This window comes from Ciconia boyciana, chromosome 1, assembly GCF_034638445.1.
Source record: "Ciconia boyciana chromosome 1, ASM3463844v1, whole genome shotgun sequence".
Lineage (NCBI taxonomy): Eukaryota > Metazoa > Chordata > Aves > Ciconiiformes > Ciconiidae > Ciconia > Ciconia boyciana.
The window spans coordinates 199110313-199126107 of NC_132934.1; the positions used below are offsets into that span (position 1 = coordinate 199110313).

Here is a 15795-nt window from a genome sequence, read left to right on the forward strand (position 1 = left end):
CTGAAGCTTCTTCTGAGGTAATGTTTATTGTATTACAGGATTCTATTCTGTCATACCTTACTAAAGGTAAACTAGATAATAGGAAGGACTTGTGATAAAACACAACGGCTTTTATTCCAGTTGTAAAAATGTTCGTTCTGCCATCTATCTGCTGAAGTAAGCCTGTGAATTCTCATTACAATTTCAGCTATTTAGTCTGTTATTTACAGAAGTTAGAACATTATAATTTTATTATAAAATTAGACATGTAACCAGAGTACAACTTCTCAGTAACATATTACTATGTATTCTCTGTATTCACCTCAAATCTATGTTAGATTTGTTATTAAAATGTAAAGCCAATATTCTGAGACACACAAGGTGCTCCTAATGGCATGAAATGGTGTCGTGTCTTACTTAAATATTTACTTCTATAGATAAAAGTGAACTATTCAAGAACAGTAAGTCACCAGAACCATGGCTTTAATTATATTTGTTTAATTCTGGGAAGAAGCACTAGTGCATAGAATGTTCTCTTGCCTGAAGTGTCCAAACAGACACTTCTGTAATGGAAAAAGTCCAAAGATCTCTTAGTGGGACAGACCATCATTCAATAATTATGATGGAGAAGACTTACATAAAATGTAGAACTATCAAACTCATTGAAACAAACCTCATGGTTTCTTACGACAGCTGTGATGAGAAAGACTATGTATTAATTTCCTGTAGTACACTAATTACACTATAGACTCTTCAGTAAGTCAAAGCTCAAAAAACCTCATATAACAAAATGTTTTACCTCTACCTTACTTAAAACTAATTTGCGATGACCTCCTGAAACTGCTTAAAGAGAAATCTTCCTCTAGGCTAAGCAAAACTTCCTCTGCAGTTTCTCCTTCCAGTTATTGGAGCTCACTATGGAATTTTGCTATGAAATGAGACCAGACAGCTTTTCACTGGGCTTTTGAAATTCAATGGGCTTATGCTCAGGCAATGGATAGAAAGAAAAAGTTATCTATACTAAAGAGAAGTGATAAGATTGCTTTATAAGAGGTAAGAGACATGTAAGATAGGGGAACAACATGCAAAAGAGAAACCAAGAAATAGGATGAGAGAAGAAAACAAAAGGAAGGGACTGAGAAAAGGTGGAGAAGATGGAAACAATCTGCAGTGGTAAAGCACAGCTGTTCCTTGCCAGTGCAGATAATGAAATGGGACAATATAAGGGGAAATAGGCAGAAATATAAAAAAGGAAGATGAAACAGCTAGGTGGAAAGGCACATTCCCACACACAATCTGAAAGTCAACTCAAAATTCTCGGATCTTTAAGTGTTTTGTAGAATAGCTGACTGCCAGTAAATCCACTGAAAATTACGTTTCAATAGCCTAGTAATAATATACATAGTGGAGAGGACAATCTGCTAATGCCATCAGTATCTCCATTTACTCAAGTAATACAGGGCTGTGTTGCATAGGTATGGATGATGACTGATGATAACTCATAACAATATAATAACAGTTAGAGTTTTATTAAATCAAGTTTTAAAATTACCAAGAAAAGAAGACATAAAAATAACAGAGAAGTCATAAAGGCAATGACAGTCATTTTAGCATTACATAAGCAGAAGCTGTTAAAATTTTTTATCTGTGAACGGAGAGTAACAGTAGTATCCCATCAGAAAGGAGTCAAATGTAGGTAGAAAATACTTGCTACTACCAATTATTGGAAGCTTAGAGAAGTTTCCACTTTCCTTAAGAACTGAAGGGGTTTGGAACAGAAGCTTGTTAATTTACATGATTTCATAATGAGTAGGGACAATTACTGAAATTTCAACACTACTTATCAAGATTTAATAGTACTACTTGAAAATTGGAAAGCTATAAAAATTGTCTTGCTTAGATAACAAGTAAACACAGGCCACCAGAACTACCAACTCAGTATTAACCTGCAGTATCACCAAAATCACTTCATTTCAGTTCTTGACTGAATAGTGTATATTGTAAGACTCAACTACTGTGAAACAGAAGTTACTCTTTTGCTCAGTTTGTACATGTGAGCTCCCCTGTGTCTACCTACAGGAAATGAAACTCTGCTTTTCCCTGGACACAAAATCATTTCAACTACTTCCACTTTAATGTTTTCTGTTGGATTAGCATCTGAGCACTTTTGTAACATTTACAAGTGTCATAAATGTCATTTTCATAGGGACTCATCATCATTCATTTAAACATTTGATCCTCGTAGATTTTTTTGAAACATGACTTATAATGAAAACCTAAACATAATGCAGGAAAAATAAATTTAAAACTTTTCCATTTTCAGCTGCTCTACCAACTCAAACTCTAGTTTTAGAATCTCTTACTAAATTTTTCATAATAACCCAAGCATTTCTCAGTACAAGGCAGTTCTTGAATTTAAAGTAGTTATCAGCACAGATAGAGAATACGTAACATGAAAGTTTAAAGTATATTGGCAATTACATATCTTCATAAATACAGAATTTTACTGTAGTTATTTAATTAGTTTTGTGCTTTTATAAACTGTTTCAAGAGTCCTCTTCTAATAATGTCATGTCTAATAGTGTCCTGGTGTAGCATGTTAAAACTATGCCAGTAACAGTAAGTAAAGATAGTGCACGCATCTTCCCATGGCATTGTGCTTGCTGCGTCTAACAGACTTATATCAGCAGCATAGTCACAGCAATTTCCACAATAGTTGCTGAAACTCCAACACCTGCATATATCTGCACATACCTCTATGCAGATAGCTATTGCTAACTCCTAATATGATTATCTCCAATGATACATAGGCTACTGTATGATCCCACACTCTTTTGGGACATACTGTCCACTTAGTAGAGCTATAAAGACAATCCTTCCATGTTAAAGGAGACTTATTTCACCTACCATAAGAGTACACCATTTCCCAGAACTGTTATCAGAAAATTATTATGATTTTAATACCCATTATGAGTAGATAAATGAAATTGCTTTGAGTATCTTTCAGACATTTTTACATACCAGGGTTGTGTTCTTCCTATTATCAACACATAGTTTCAGTTTAAGATTCTCACTTGTTCCTGTCAACTGATTCTACAGAATAATGATATAGTGTAAGACTGTTTTACAAGAAAAGGAGATAATCTTTTCTTTCCATTAGAATCACTCTGTTTCCTTAATCTTCTGTGACAATTGAAGATATCACCAGTTGTCCCTATTTCTCATGCAGTACCAATTGCTTTCTTGTGACAAAAGCCTGGAGCATCTCAATTTTCTCTCATGATTTTTTTTCTCATTAAAGACCCAGATTGTGAAAAAGTGTAATTGATGTATTTAATGCTAGATGAGTTTACATCTAAAACGAACAGAAGGAAAAGCCATGCCAGCATCTCCTTTAGAATAATGTCTGCATTAATAAGCTATCCAAAAGAATGAACAGAAAGAATGAATTCATTTTCCAGAGTTACTCAGAGAAAGTCATGGCAGTCTTTCCAAATGTTATCAGGATCAGGCAACTTCTATGTGATGTCTGTTGCAGCTGATTGCAGAGATAGCTTGTTACTACAACCAACTTCAATCAATCCACTTATTGTCAGGTATGCATTTTCTTTTTTCACATGACTGCAGATAAAATAATAAAAATATTCTCACTGATAGTCTTAGTTAACTTATTGCTTTCATATAGTCATTGTCTTTGCAGAATACTGTAGAATGGAACAGAATTAAGAAAGAAATGGTTACTTATTGCTTATGTACATTTTTTTATTGCCATACATCTCTGTTTTCCATTTTTAGCACTCACATTTTTATGCACCACAAAAAAACCTGGTAATTTTGAATAAATGGGGTTAACTGGGGCAGGATAGGTATTTCATGCATTTCCAGAACCTGCAGAGTAAAAACACTTTGAACTGTTTCCTTTATCAATAAATTCCTGATGAACTCAGATGCAAAACTTACAAGATTACAGGTAGAAAAAAGGGGAAGAGAGGCCAAGATATGGAATATATTTGGTTTATACACATAAAAACCTTTTTACAATGCAGTCCCCAAAATCATGGCTCTTATTTATAGTAACAACAATTTCTTACTCATAAAATGAATGTACACATGCATATTTTGCTGTTGAAAATTTTCAAGAAGTATCATTTTGGCTTTGGGAAATCAGAGAGCAATTCACATCAAGACTGGAAAAAAAAAAATAATCTACATGGACGTGTCTATCTGCCATGAAAGCTGTGCTCTGTCAATGGAGGACTTTTTCAATTGCCTAAAAAAAAGTATTTTAGGTGCCTTAGAGTATCTGAGGCATCTACATGGAGCTACCAAATACGGGAGACTCCTGTCCTTCTACAGCAACAACTACGGGCCAGATAGGACACCATTGGGCCCAGATGTCCATCTTCAGTCAACTGATTTGTGCCCTAATTGTCTACTTTAAAAGTAGCCTCCTAAAGTTTTTATCAGCTACAAACATTAGCACAGTAATTATCAAATATGCATACTGACAATTTTGCTGTTCCTCTGGTAAATAAGAAGAAAGCTGACAGGAAGATTATTTCTCAGAAAGAACACGACTGCAGATCAAGCCCAAAGACAGTGTGTCTTTGAATCTTTCCAAAGTTTTAGCAGGTCTCAATAAGTTGAAATTGGATTCAAAATTCCTTCACAGTAAGTTAACAATTCACAGGAAGGATCCTGTTTGTGCAGACAGTTATACTGGTTGAGAGATACCTTGATATTTGAGATGAAGTTTCAGTAGGATCTTTATCTCTATGAAAAATCTGCATATGGGAAACATGTCAAAAATATCTGTGGCTTCCTTAGCCCCTGTAAATAACATTAGTTTGATGGTTGCAACTTGTAAGTAAGAGACAGAAAAACCACATAGTAGCTCAACCTGCCAAGACAAATTGAGGTTCCAAGGAGCAGTCTTCTGCTAACTAATAAATCTGCATTATCTTTTTAGAACTTTTTGTCACATGAATAAAAACATAATTGCCAGGAAAAATGAATGAATCGTAGACATAGCTGTGAGGTAAGCGTGTAGTGAACTCATCCAAAGCTGTATTCCGATAGCTCCACTAGGTATTCCAAAACCTCATGGAGCTGCACTTTAAATGAAAACAGGATTTTGTAAGCAGCCGTAAAAACTATTTTAGTTTAGTCTCTTCTGCTGTTAATTAGGATTTTCTGCACACTGTGCAAAAAGACTCTTTGAATCCATGCTCATCATTTACACAGTGAGCTCGAAGCTGCAGTACTCATGGTAAAGAGACTGACCCTGAGTCAGAGATTATACCTGAAAATGACAGTATAATCAATAAACCCTAATGATGGATAGATGAGAAGCAGATTTCACAGATGGCCTCAACTCTTGGATATTTGCATGAGGAGCTGATTTCTGGATAGGCATGGACCTTGAAGTAAGCCTGCCAGCCAAGAGTGGATGCAGCAAATGTTTGCTGGAAACATGGGCTGGAAAAATGAGAAAAATTTTCTGCACTTGCTCACCAGCTTCAGATGATAGGACTAAAGAAAGCACATGAATCAGCATGCATGTCCAAAAATTATTATCTGGCAATATAAGGTCTTCAATCAGTTTTGCATTCATCACAGATAAAAGTCTGGCATGCTCGAAGACATATGTGCAGGTGCCAAGTATATAAGCAACCTGAGACGAGAATTCACTGGCATGCTTAGGCACACTTGCATTTTTTGTTGGAATGGGGGACTGAATGGAATTGTTATTAGCATATTTTTGGACTCAGCTGTGCAAACAATAACAATAGGTGCTGGTTTGGGGTTACTGACTGAACTGGCTGCAAGTTAACATATCATTCAGACACCAAAAAAAAAAAAAAAATCCCAAATACAGATCCAGACAAAAACTACCATAATTTACACATACTTTTAAAATATTCCAAGGAATTCAGTAAGTGTTGTGTAAGAGACATTGTATAATGACAGTAACAATTCCAAGCAAAAGTGTTAGATACCCCCTGTGTCTTAGATAGATTAACACAAGAAAAGATAGTCCCAAAACTGAGAATAGTTTAGCAATCGTTAGGTTTAACCAGAAGATAATAGAGATACACAGCACCATACTCAAGGGGAGGGAAGGATGTTTTCTTTTAGTATAGATATTTCATTTGTCTCAGATTTAAGATTAACCTTCACTTATGGGAATAAGAAAGCAATGAGAGTGAAAATTCCCTTATCATCTATACATACTTCCTTTATTGCTCAAAGGCTAGTGTTTCAAAAAATACAATCTATTCCTATTCTCATGAAAACAGTCTCTAAGGAGGGATTACAAAGGTAGGTGCAAGCTGGACAAAGAGCAGAATCATACATACATCATAATCATACAGTATTAAGAACCAATAACCCATGTTGATGGGTTACCGCAGACACTTCAGAAGAAGTGTAATGACTTCCCCTACCAAGGCAGGTCTGATGAGACTGCTATTTTGCTCTCAGTGATGAGTCAAATTTGCTGTTAAGACAACAGCATATGCTAACAAAAAGGTATTATTAAAGAAGAGAAAAAAGACTTTTCCCCATAAATGTATACATTTTCCTTGAAGACCTATTATTTTAGTTGGTGGATGGGGACGGGAGTTTCACTGCTGGTCTGGGTAAAGTTCACTTTGCCTTTCTTTTGAGAAGTTAGAATTCAAGACTTCAGTAGCCTCAAATTTGCTATAATCCTAAACATGCAATGTTTGATATTAACATGAAACAATCTATACTCCTTCAAATGTAGTATCTTTAATTGCATTTTCAATTTCTTAATGTATGCCCTTGCATTAGAACCAATAAAGACCTGTGCAATACTATAGTATTGTCATAGATTTCAAAGCAATGTTCAGTTGCATCAAGAACTGAAGCACATCTACAATGCTTAACCTGAAATAATCTTTTGGAACAGGGAAAGTCCTTATTGATACCTTGGGTAAATTATTTGCAAAACTTGACTGAATGTCCTGGTAATTCCACCCTTAAAAAAGCAACGATGAGGGAGTTTAATTATCCCCCAAACCACAGCTTTTTTTGGCCTTTTTTAGTGGTATTTTAACCAACCAGTACCACGCTTAATGTCATGACTATTAATGATGTTTTAGTTCAAAGGAGTAATAAGTGATTCAAACCATATAAATTTTGTGCTGTAACTTTCTCTACACGGACTGAACAAGAAGAAAGCATTCAATGTTCTTGAATTAAAACACTACATTTGACAAGATAATTTAATTAGACTCCAGACTAGAAGGCTATCTAAGCACATTCCTTTGAGACAGGTGTCCATTTACAGGTGAACACAGCATCCATAGCATACAGCTGAACATAACGGTGGCCAAATTTTGTATATCAAGCTACTATCTTGTTTCTGATAAAAAGGATGCTTATGAAGAAAAAAAAAAAGTAAGAAACAGGTCAAGGACTGACACTTCCATCACTGGCATGTTCTTCTACCTCTCTGCACTTGAGACTAAGAGAACTCCTAGCCCAGAAACTGTCTCTGGACCATCTCCACCTCATGGCTACCAGTGAACTCACAGTCCATCAACCTGAATACTCTGCTTTGAGGTCCTTTATATGTGTGTCTGCTATAACATCCTGTGGCAATGAGTTTGACAGCTTAATTACTTAGTAATTTGTTTTATTTTATTGCTGCCTGATAATTTCACTGAATGTTATCACACAGTGAGAAATGGTGAATAATGAGCCCATCTTCACCTTTTTTCATGCCACTCAATGTCATTGACTTCTGTCACATTACCTTTTAGCACCTCTTTTACAAGCTGAAGAGCTGTAATCTGTTTGATCATCTGTTGAAGAAGGTATAGCATCTCCTTGACATGTTTTCTGACTTTCCCTGAATTGTTTATAAACTCCTATCTTTTTTTGAGATAGAATAACTGTAACTGCCTATGGTATTTAAAATTGACAGAAACATATCCACTTTTTCCATTATATAATTTGTTTTATTGCTCTTGGTTCCTATTCTACTAATTCGTAATACTCCATTCACTTTTCTGATCATCACTGAGCCATGAACTCACATTTTCAGAAATTTATATTCAATAATTCCAGTACTCCTCTTTGAGGATCCAACAGTATTCAAAAACAGATGACTGAGGGCAAGGGCTAAAGCAAAGATCCTTTGAGAAGTTACTTTGCATCTACTGAGAATGAAAGTTTCATGCCCAGGAAACAATGCTGCCCTTTTAGTAGCAACTACCTTGATTAATTCACTATTATTCAGCTGAATCTCTCACCTTCCTACTAGCTTTCTTCTTCAAATAATTTATGAGTTCAGTGAACAGCATATGTTCCAGTATCTCTTATGCCAACACTTCACTGGTAACTCGTCCCATCTGGGGAAAAAATAACCATTTATTCCCACTCTCTCTTCCCAGGTTTTTAAGTAAGTATTTGCCTTTGAGAGAACCTTCTCTCCTACAACTCAGGCTCTTTGAGAGTTTTGGTAATAAGTATTTCAGTAACTTTGAGGAAATTCATTGATAGTTCTCTTGCATGTGTTCTTCATTCATGTCAGGAGATAAACCCCAAACAATTATCTCCTATGACACTATTCCCGAACTGTTTATGTCATCAAGGAATAGGTGGGTATGCTGAAGCTTTTGACAAATAGATTAGGAATACACATAAGTACCCTCTCATTGCTGGCAAAGGAGACCTCAATCAGATTTGGTACAAGCAACAAGCAACTCGGAAAGCCCACTCCTTTAAATTTTAAAGCAGCTCTTTAAAAGCATACACTCATTGTAGATATGTGATGGAGGAGGAGGAGAACAGCAGCAAGAATCAAAAACACCTTTTGTAGAATAGAACTTTGAACAGAGAGAGTGGAAGCAATAGACAACGTGACAACGGGCTTCTGTAGGGAATTTGTGTCTACAAACAGTGCCTTGTTAGAATGAACTGATCCTCCAAAGTGATCAAACCACAGTGCGGAAAAAAAGTGTGCAAAGTCCAGAACAGCAAAAGATCTGAATTTTCACAATCAGTAGAGGATCGGGTAGGAGTTGCTAAGATTCATCTTTCACTGGGATTCAAGAGGGTTTCAGAGCGTCTCCTGCTTTTTTTATTTTAAACATCCATTTTTCCTGTCTATTATAGAATAACTGGAACAAAGATGCTCATCATCCTTCCTGCTGATGCTGGTGATAATGTAAAGCAGAAAGTGAGCTTCATAAAACCAGCAAATGATTCATAAATACATATGAGGTAGTTCTGCTCTGTCAGTTAAAAGTGGAACCTCCCTTAGAGCATGCATTTTTCACTTTAAAATATATCATTTATTAAAAACATTAAACAGTCTTGAAAGAAAAGAAAAGAATCCTCCCTCCCCTGCAGAATGTCAGAATTGCTCTTCATAACTCTTCACTGTTTAGGAAACTGGGTGCTGAAGCCAAAGCATCAAGTCTGTGCTAAAACCAGACATACATATTTTTATGATCGCAATGATAAAGTTAGTTGCTACACACATCATATGAAGTGATCCGTATTGCTTGCACCATTCTTCGAGGTAAGACAGGAATTATATTATTTCTCACCTTTCTTTCTCCAAACTAAGGCTTTACTGTAGATTATCTTTTCCCTAAAGCAAAATTGTGAAAACATGCAAAGTAAGTAAATGATTTTTGCCCAGGACAAACTGCTAAAGAAATTAACCTTTATTTTCTTATAGAAAAATCTTAAACTGTATTTTGAATGTATTAATACTTTTTTCAGAACAACGAATTCAAATGATCAAATGAAAAATATATATAAAAAATACGGGTGTCTTCAAATCTCCTAGCAAAAATCTTCATGGAAAACTTCATAGCCTGAAGAAGCGTTGTGTCTAAAGAAATCAAGCCAGGAAAACAGTATTATGCTATGATTTTTCATATATAATATTTTTCACAAATAATGTTGCAAATCAGTTTACAATTCCTCATTAACAAAGAAACTTTATTTTGGAAAAACTGGCAGATATTTATGTAAAGAATTTCCTTGTTTCTGAAATAAAATAAATTGCTGGGTTTAGCATAAACATATAGATGCTACTTTGTAATTTTTTTTAATTAATGCATGTTTTTATTTTGTATACATTGTACAATTTCTTGAATCTTGAAACTTTTCCCTCAAAACTGTCCTATTCTAAAAGCTATCTACTTTCCTACAACACAGAGAAACATGTTTTCACCAGTAATTTTTTATGATAATAAAGAGTAATGGCATTCACTATACAAAATTCAAATCCCATAGATCAACTCTTAGAAAACAAATAGAAGCTGTCTCTCCAGGTTTATACAGACATGATATTATGAAGTTTTCAGAATTGTTTCTAACAAATGTTCACCTTCCGAAGCAGTGAATACTTAATGCACAACCACAAGTTAGTAATTTATTTAGGTATTTTTGTATGATTTACATATGTTAGAGTTTAAAAAAATAATTATTCAATTTCAGAGGCTGGTACGTGTTATACAACTTAAATCAAGAGCAATATTGACAAATATATTAATTTGGAACATCATGGTGAGTCTCTCCACTGAAGTGGAAAAAAAGATAATTAGATGTTCAGTATCACTCTGTTAAATCTAAACCTCCACGTATTAGCAGAAAGCAGGTACATTTAACATCAAATTTAATATAATGACAATTTGTTAAGAGACTTTAGATTGCTAAGATTTTCAGGGACATACATCCCTAACAGCGAATCAGTTTTTTTAATAGTATATGTAGTTTTCCTCTAATGTTTCCATAAAAGTGTACAAATGTTGACCTTGCATGACCTTTAGAAATTATCTAAAACATAGTAGTTAATCAAACAGCTCAATAATTTGACATATTATTCCCTATTATTTTCTGACTAAAGTTACTTACCATGAATAATTGTCAGAAACTAAAAAGTAAAACTAGCACTTATATTACCTTCATAATTTTCATGAGGTTTGTGGACAGCATTTTCATTAGAAACAGTATACATGATATGATTGCAAGGTACATTGCCCAAGAGTATTTTGACCTGACATTCAGGAAAAGGTATTTGGTTGCTCAGTGAAAACTATCATATTAAAAAGAATTTCTAAACTAGAAGCCTCAAAAGCACTTTCTTTCCTTGAAAGCTGTGATGTTTTGTAACAAAACCTTTGTAACAGAAATGCATACTATTCCTGCTTTGGGTTTTATCATAGTTGATAACAGACAATAATACCCATATTTATGCACTCATATAGTACCTACAGACTGAAACCCATTGCATTGATTTTATTTTAAAAATAGGTTACAATACCATATTCAGAGAATCATTATTACCAATTCATTGACAAAATGGAAGACTTTCGTAAGAGGGGCTCCTCCAATCTGTCCTGATAGATAATATTTATTGCTTTATTAATAACTTAAATGACAGAGTATACTTGTTAAATCTGAGCATGACATTAGCCCAAGGAGAGCTAGAAGCCAGAGCTATGAGTCCTAGTATACAGGACTAAAATTCAGAATAATCACGCTGAACTGAAGACATGATCTAGGAGAAAATTAAGATGCAATTCAAGAAGGTAAATAGTTTAGCTAAGAATAATCAACTGAGAAAATACAGGATGAGGACAAATAATATGTAGCTATTCTTCAAAATAGTATTTTGGTGGTTAGAATTACAAAGAGCTAAAAGTGATCAGCAATAGAATATTCTTGCGTAAAAGACAACACACTGCCTTGAAGTGTAAACTAATCTTTAACTTTTACTTGTTGGTAAGGCTACAGCTTTATTTTTTTATAGAGGGTAATCTACCTAAGGAATACAGAAGAACCGAAAGGAATTCAGCACAAAATATTAACTACCAGACGTCTAGAAAAGGTGACATAAAAGGAAAAGTTGAAGAACTAGGAGTCTTTCAGTTGAGAGAAGACGTAACAAGACAGGGAAAAACACCCAGAACGGGCATGCAAAGTGAAAGCTCACTCTGCTCATTCTGCAGGAATACTACTTGTTTGTGGCCACCAGAAGGAATCCTTTCCCAAAAGCTAGCCCTCACTTTCTACAGATTTATAGTATGCACTCCTCAGTGCCTGGGTGTTGAACTTGTAACTAAGATGGAATTTCCTTTAGTCAGTGTTCCATTTTGTATCAGTCTCTTGCTTCTACAGAAACGCTACACTCAGTTAATTAGTTTCACCATGATTTTACCTAGACCAACTACACCAGACAGGTTTAACAATGAAGTAACAAATTTTCTATCATGGTTCAAGAGAAGGCTTTAAAATAAGCAGTACAAGGTTTGCAAACAGAACTACAAGAAAAATGCTGTATGTGCAACCATAGTTTTCAGGTAAAAGCAAATATCTCAACTGTTTGTCCAGGTATACCTTTACCCCAAATCCTCAAGGTATGCATTATCTTCAAAAGCTGGTAACTTTTTATGGCAAAAGTTCATATCCAAGAAAACCCTCAATTCCTAAATTCCTTCTCTTTTTTTCCCCTTTTACCAAACTTCCCACACTTCCTTACCTTAATGGCATTTTATATGCCTCCCTTGCTTCACCTGGCCATTTTCATTGCTTAAGATTTCACATGCTGTAAAAGAACATTTGTTCAACACACAGTTATATTTAAGCTCCTGACTTCTAACACGAGCTCAGCTTTTGATAGCAATAGCTACATACAATTTGAACATGTTATCAGAACAGAAAGCTTCTTAGCAAACAAAGCATTTTGCTTCAGTATATCATAAAAAGGCAAAATTCCACACTCCACCTCTGTGTAGCTTAAGCACTGCTGCATCAACAGTACTTTTGTGACTTTAACTGAGATGCCGATATGAAGAAAATTAATTCACATACCTGTTTACAGAACTAAGCACTAAACCCATAGGCATCCAAATATTAAATCCATACTCAAAATCTTAAATTAGACCCTACATCACTACATTAATTCCTTCTTACCTCTTAGTTACATCCTAGCAGTCATTTTACAAGCAATATATTCATTTTCACAAAAACACTTTGAAAAGTTAGTCAATGAGAGTTTACTATGACACCTTCTTTTAATACACATGCTCACTCCTACACAAACGAAGTTTTAACTGTCACGCTGTCAAGAAAAATGGCGATTCCCTAGTCACATCTATCTTCTTCTCCGTAGTTCCGAAGTAAGAACTACGGAACATTTTACAATAGAAAATTTATTCATATGTTTAATAAAATCTGCCACTTGCATGAAAGCTCAGAGAGGTGTTATATTTGAAGCTGACAATTAAAAAAAAAACCAAACCCCACCACCAAAGAAAAAAACACACAAAAGTGGGAAGCATTTCAAGTTTTATACATGCCTATACTTCTCTTTCCTCAGCCCTCTCTCAGCTTAATGCAATATAAAAGTCCATCAATAAAAAACTGAGCATACATAAAGTAGTCGCCAAGCTGCACTGGGTCATTAACTGTGATAGACCTTCTTAGGGAATACAACTGTGTGTTTATTAAGAAAAGTCCCAATCTGAAAATCAGAGTAAGTATAGTGCCTTATTAATGTCCAACGAACAATCATAGGCATTACCTGCAGAAACAGATGTATGTTGCTCAATCTAGTCTGCTTTTGAATGCTCCCCTAAATTCAGTTCCAAATTTGTTATATTAGTAAAAAAACCAAAACCCCAAAAGCTATACAGGCTTTTCTGATCTAATGAAATTAAGCTTGTTGCATTTAAATTTTTCCTTTGGCTTTTGCAACAAAAACTGTGGAATTACCTTGGTTCTTGAAAATTTTCAAGTAAAACAGAACTGCAGCTGATAATTCTTAAGGTAGATTCTCTCTGATTTAACCAAGGGAGTTAGTGCAGAACATTCTCTATGAAAGGGACCTTGCCTTATTTGAAATTACTGAAATCTTTTCCCTCTCAGGGCAGTTTGCAATGTACAGTTCTTTGTCTGGGCTGGTAAGGAAGGGGGCTTTTGAAAGTACAGAATTTCTCTGTTTTTCTTTAAGGTGGTTCAATGTTGTTTTTTCACTTTGTAGCAAAGGTACCTAGAACATCTGTGGTGCACTCTGTTCACTTTTTATTCCTTAAATGCTTTTAGAGGAACTAAACAAAAAATACGAATCTGACTTATTGTCCTTTATATAAACTATAAGCAAAGGGGAAAAATAATAATTGTGAAACATTTAAAATGGGATTTAATCTCCAAAAGCGTTAATGATAATACACGTATTTTGTTAAAAGTTTATAATTAGTCCAGAAATGTTCAGTTAAAAAGCCCCAGCAAAGTATGATTCAAAAAGAACAGCAGTACATTTACAGTTATGTCATACAACACAACACATATTCTGAAGTCTCAGGTGGACCGCTATGCATTTCTTTCTGGTAAGATTTTGTTGTTTGTTTTCTTTTCCTAAACCTATCTAAGCTGACACAAGGAGGTAAGCAAATTTCGCAGAAGACTAAAATGTGACTATTAAAGATGCCAACATTATACCTCTACGGATATTTAATCCTACCTCTCCGTAACAAACGGAAACTGAGGACGCAAGAGTGAAACAAGTTCAGTGAACTGCTGGCAGCACCACTCCTGCCACGCGAAGGGAAGCCGCAGCACCCACTGTCCACTGGCAACAGCGTGGTACACCTCCCAGCAAAACGCTGCACCCCCTCCCCACGCTCACCTCCCGCTTCTCTCCGCCCCTCACCCCCGCTGGAAACTTTCTGCCGGCCGCAGCACCGCCACTGACACCGCTGCCGAACCGCAGGCGCTGAGGCAAGGGGATCCCAGCGGCACAAACGCTGCGCTTCTCAGCCCGCCCCTGCCTCACCCCCCGCGGGAAAAGCATAGCCTCAGGTACCCGACTGAGTTTCTAGAGCACGAAGCGGGTCTTGCTGAGGTCTGTAATAAACGGAGGTGCAACCCTACACCGAGGACTGCCTCCTCGCCTTCCTCCTCTGCCCTTCGCCCCTCGGCAAGCGGTGGGAGGGTAACTTTTCAGATGACGCTTGTCCTCTCCCGGCACTTGAGGCGGGTCGGGACGGGGGCGAAGCGCGCACGGCTGAGGGGGAAGGCGCGCGGGGCCGTTACCTGATGTCCCTGCTCGGCTCCAGGGCAGGGCAGCGTCCCCGCGGTCCCCTTCATGCCCGAGGGGCTGGCCAACCCGCCCTGAGGCACAAGTCTTCATCCAGCTTCCTCCTCACAGGCAGCGCCTCCTTCCCTCGCCCAGGCGGAGCGGCAGCCCCGGGCGCTGGGCGGGCGCCGCTCTTTCAGCCTCGCCGGTGCGGCGGGGAGGGAAGGAGGAACCGGGGGAGGGAGGAGGAGAGGCCGAGCAGGGGGCGGGATACGAGCTGTGCCATCCCTCCTCCTCTCCTCCCCACTCCGCCGCGGACACACAGCGGCCGGGAAGAAGCCCCTCTTCCCGCGCCGCCGGCTCCCTCCTCGCCCGGCCGCCGTGAGGGAGGCGGGACCCCTCCGCCAGCGGCCACACGGCGGCGGGTGAGGAGCCGCGCTCGTCCCGCCGCAGCTCCCGCCCTCCCCGTGGCAACAGGCGCCCGGCGCGGCTCCACCGCCCCATCGGCAGCAGCTCCGTGGCTCTGACAGGGCCCGGCCCTGGGAGGTACAGCGGGCTCCCCCCGAGCGCCGCTGCACCGCCGCCCCCTTCACCACGTCGCAGCCCTGCCTCCCCGTCTTTCGCGGGCGGAGGGTCCCCGGGGCGCGTCGCCGCCGGCAGGGAGAGCAGGGCAGGGCAGGGCAGGGCAGGGAGCAGCCGGCGTCTCTGGAGGGCGCCACCGCCCCGCTTGGCGCTCCGCAGAGTGCGCC

At 37.8% G+C, this 15795-nt stretch overlaps 1 protein-coding gene across 12 annotated transcripts in view; it reads right to left on the reverse strand.

Moving 5' to 3' along the window:
* The window catches only part of SGCG (sarcoglycan gamma), a 154859-nt gene extending 139337 nt beyond the window's left edge, over window positions 1-15522 (reverse strand). For 7 of the 12 annotated variants that reach the window (XM_072850495.1, XM_072850492.1, XM_072850491.1 and 4 more), the window contains exon 1: window positions 15064-15506. The gene's annotated coding sequence lies outside the window, so the exon portion shown is untranslated. Of the gene's footprint in view, window positions 1-12508; window positions 12575-15063 lie in introns of all 12 variants that reach the window. The other 5 variants (XR_012040458.1, XM_072850493.1, XM_072850486.1 and 2 more) reach the window with 3 other exon arrangements.
* Between the last annotated feature and the right edge of the window lie 273 nt (window positions 15523-15795).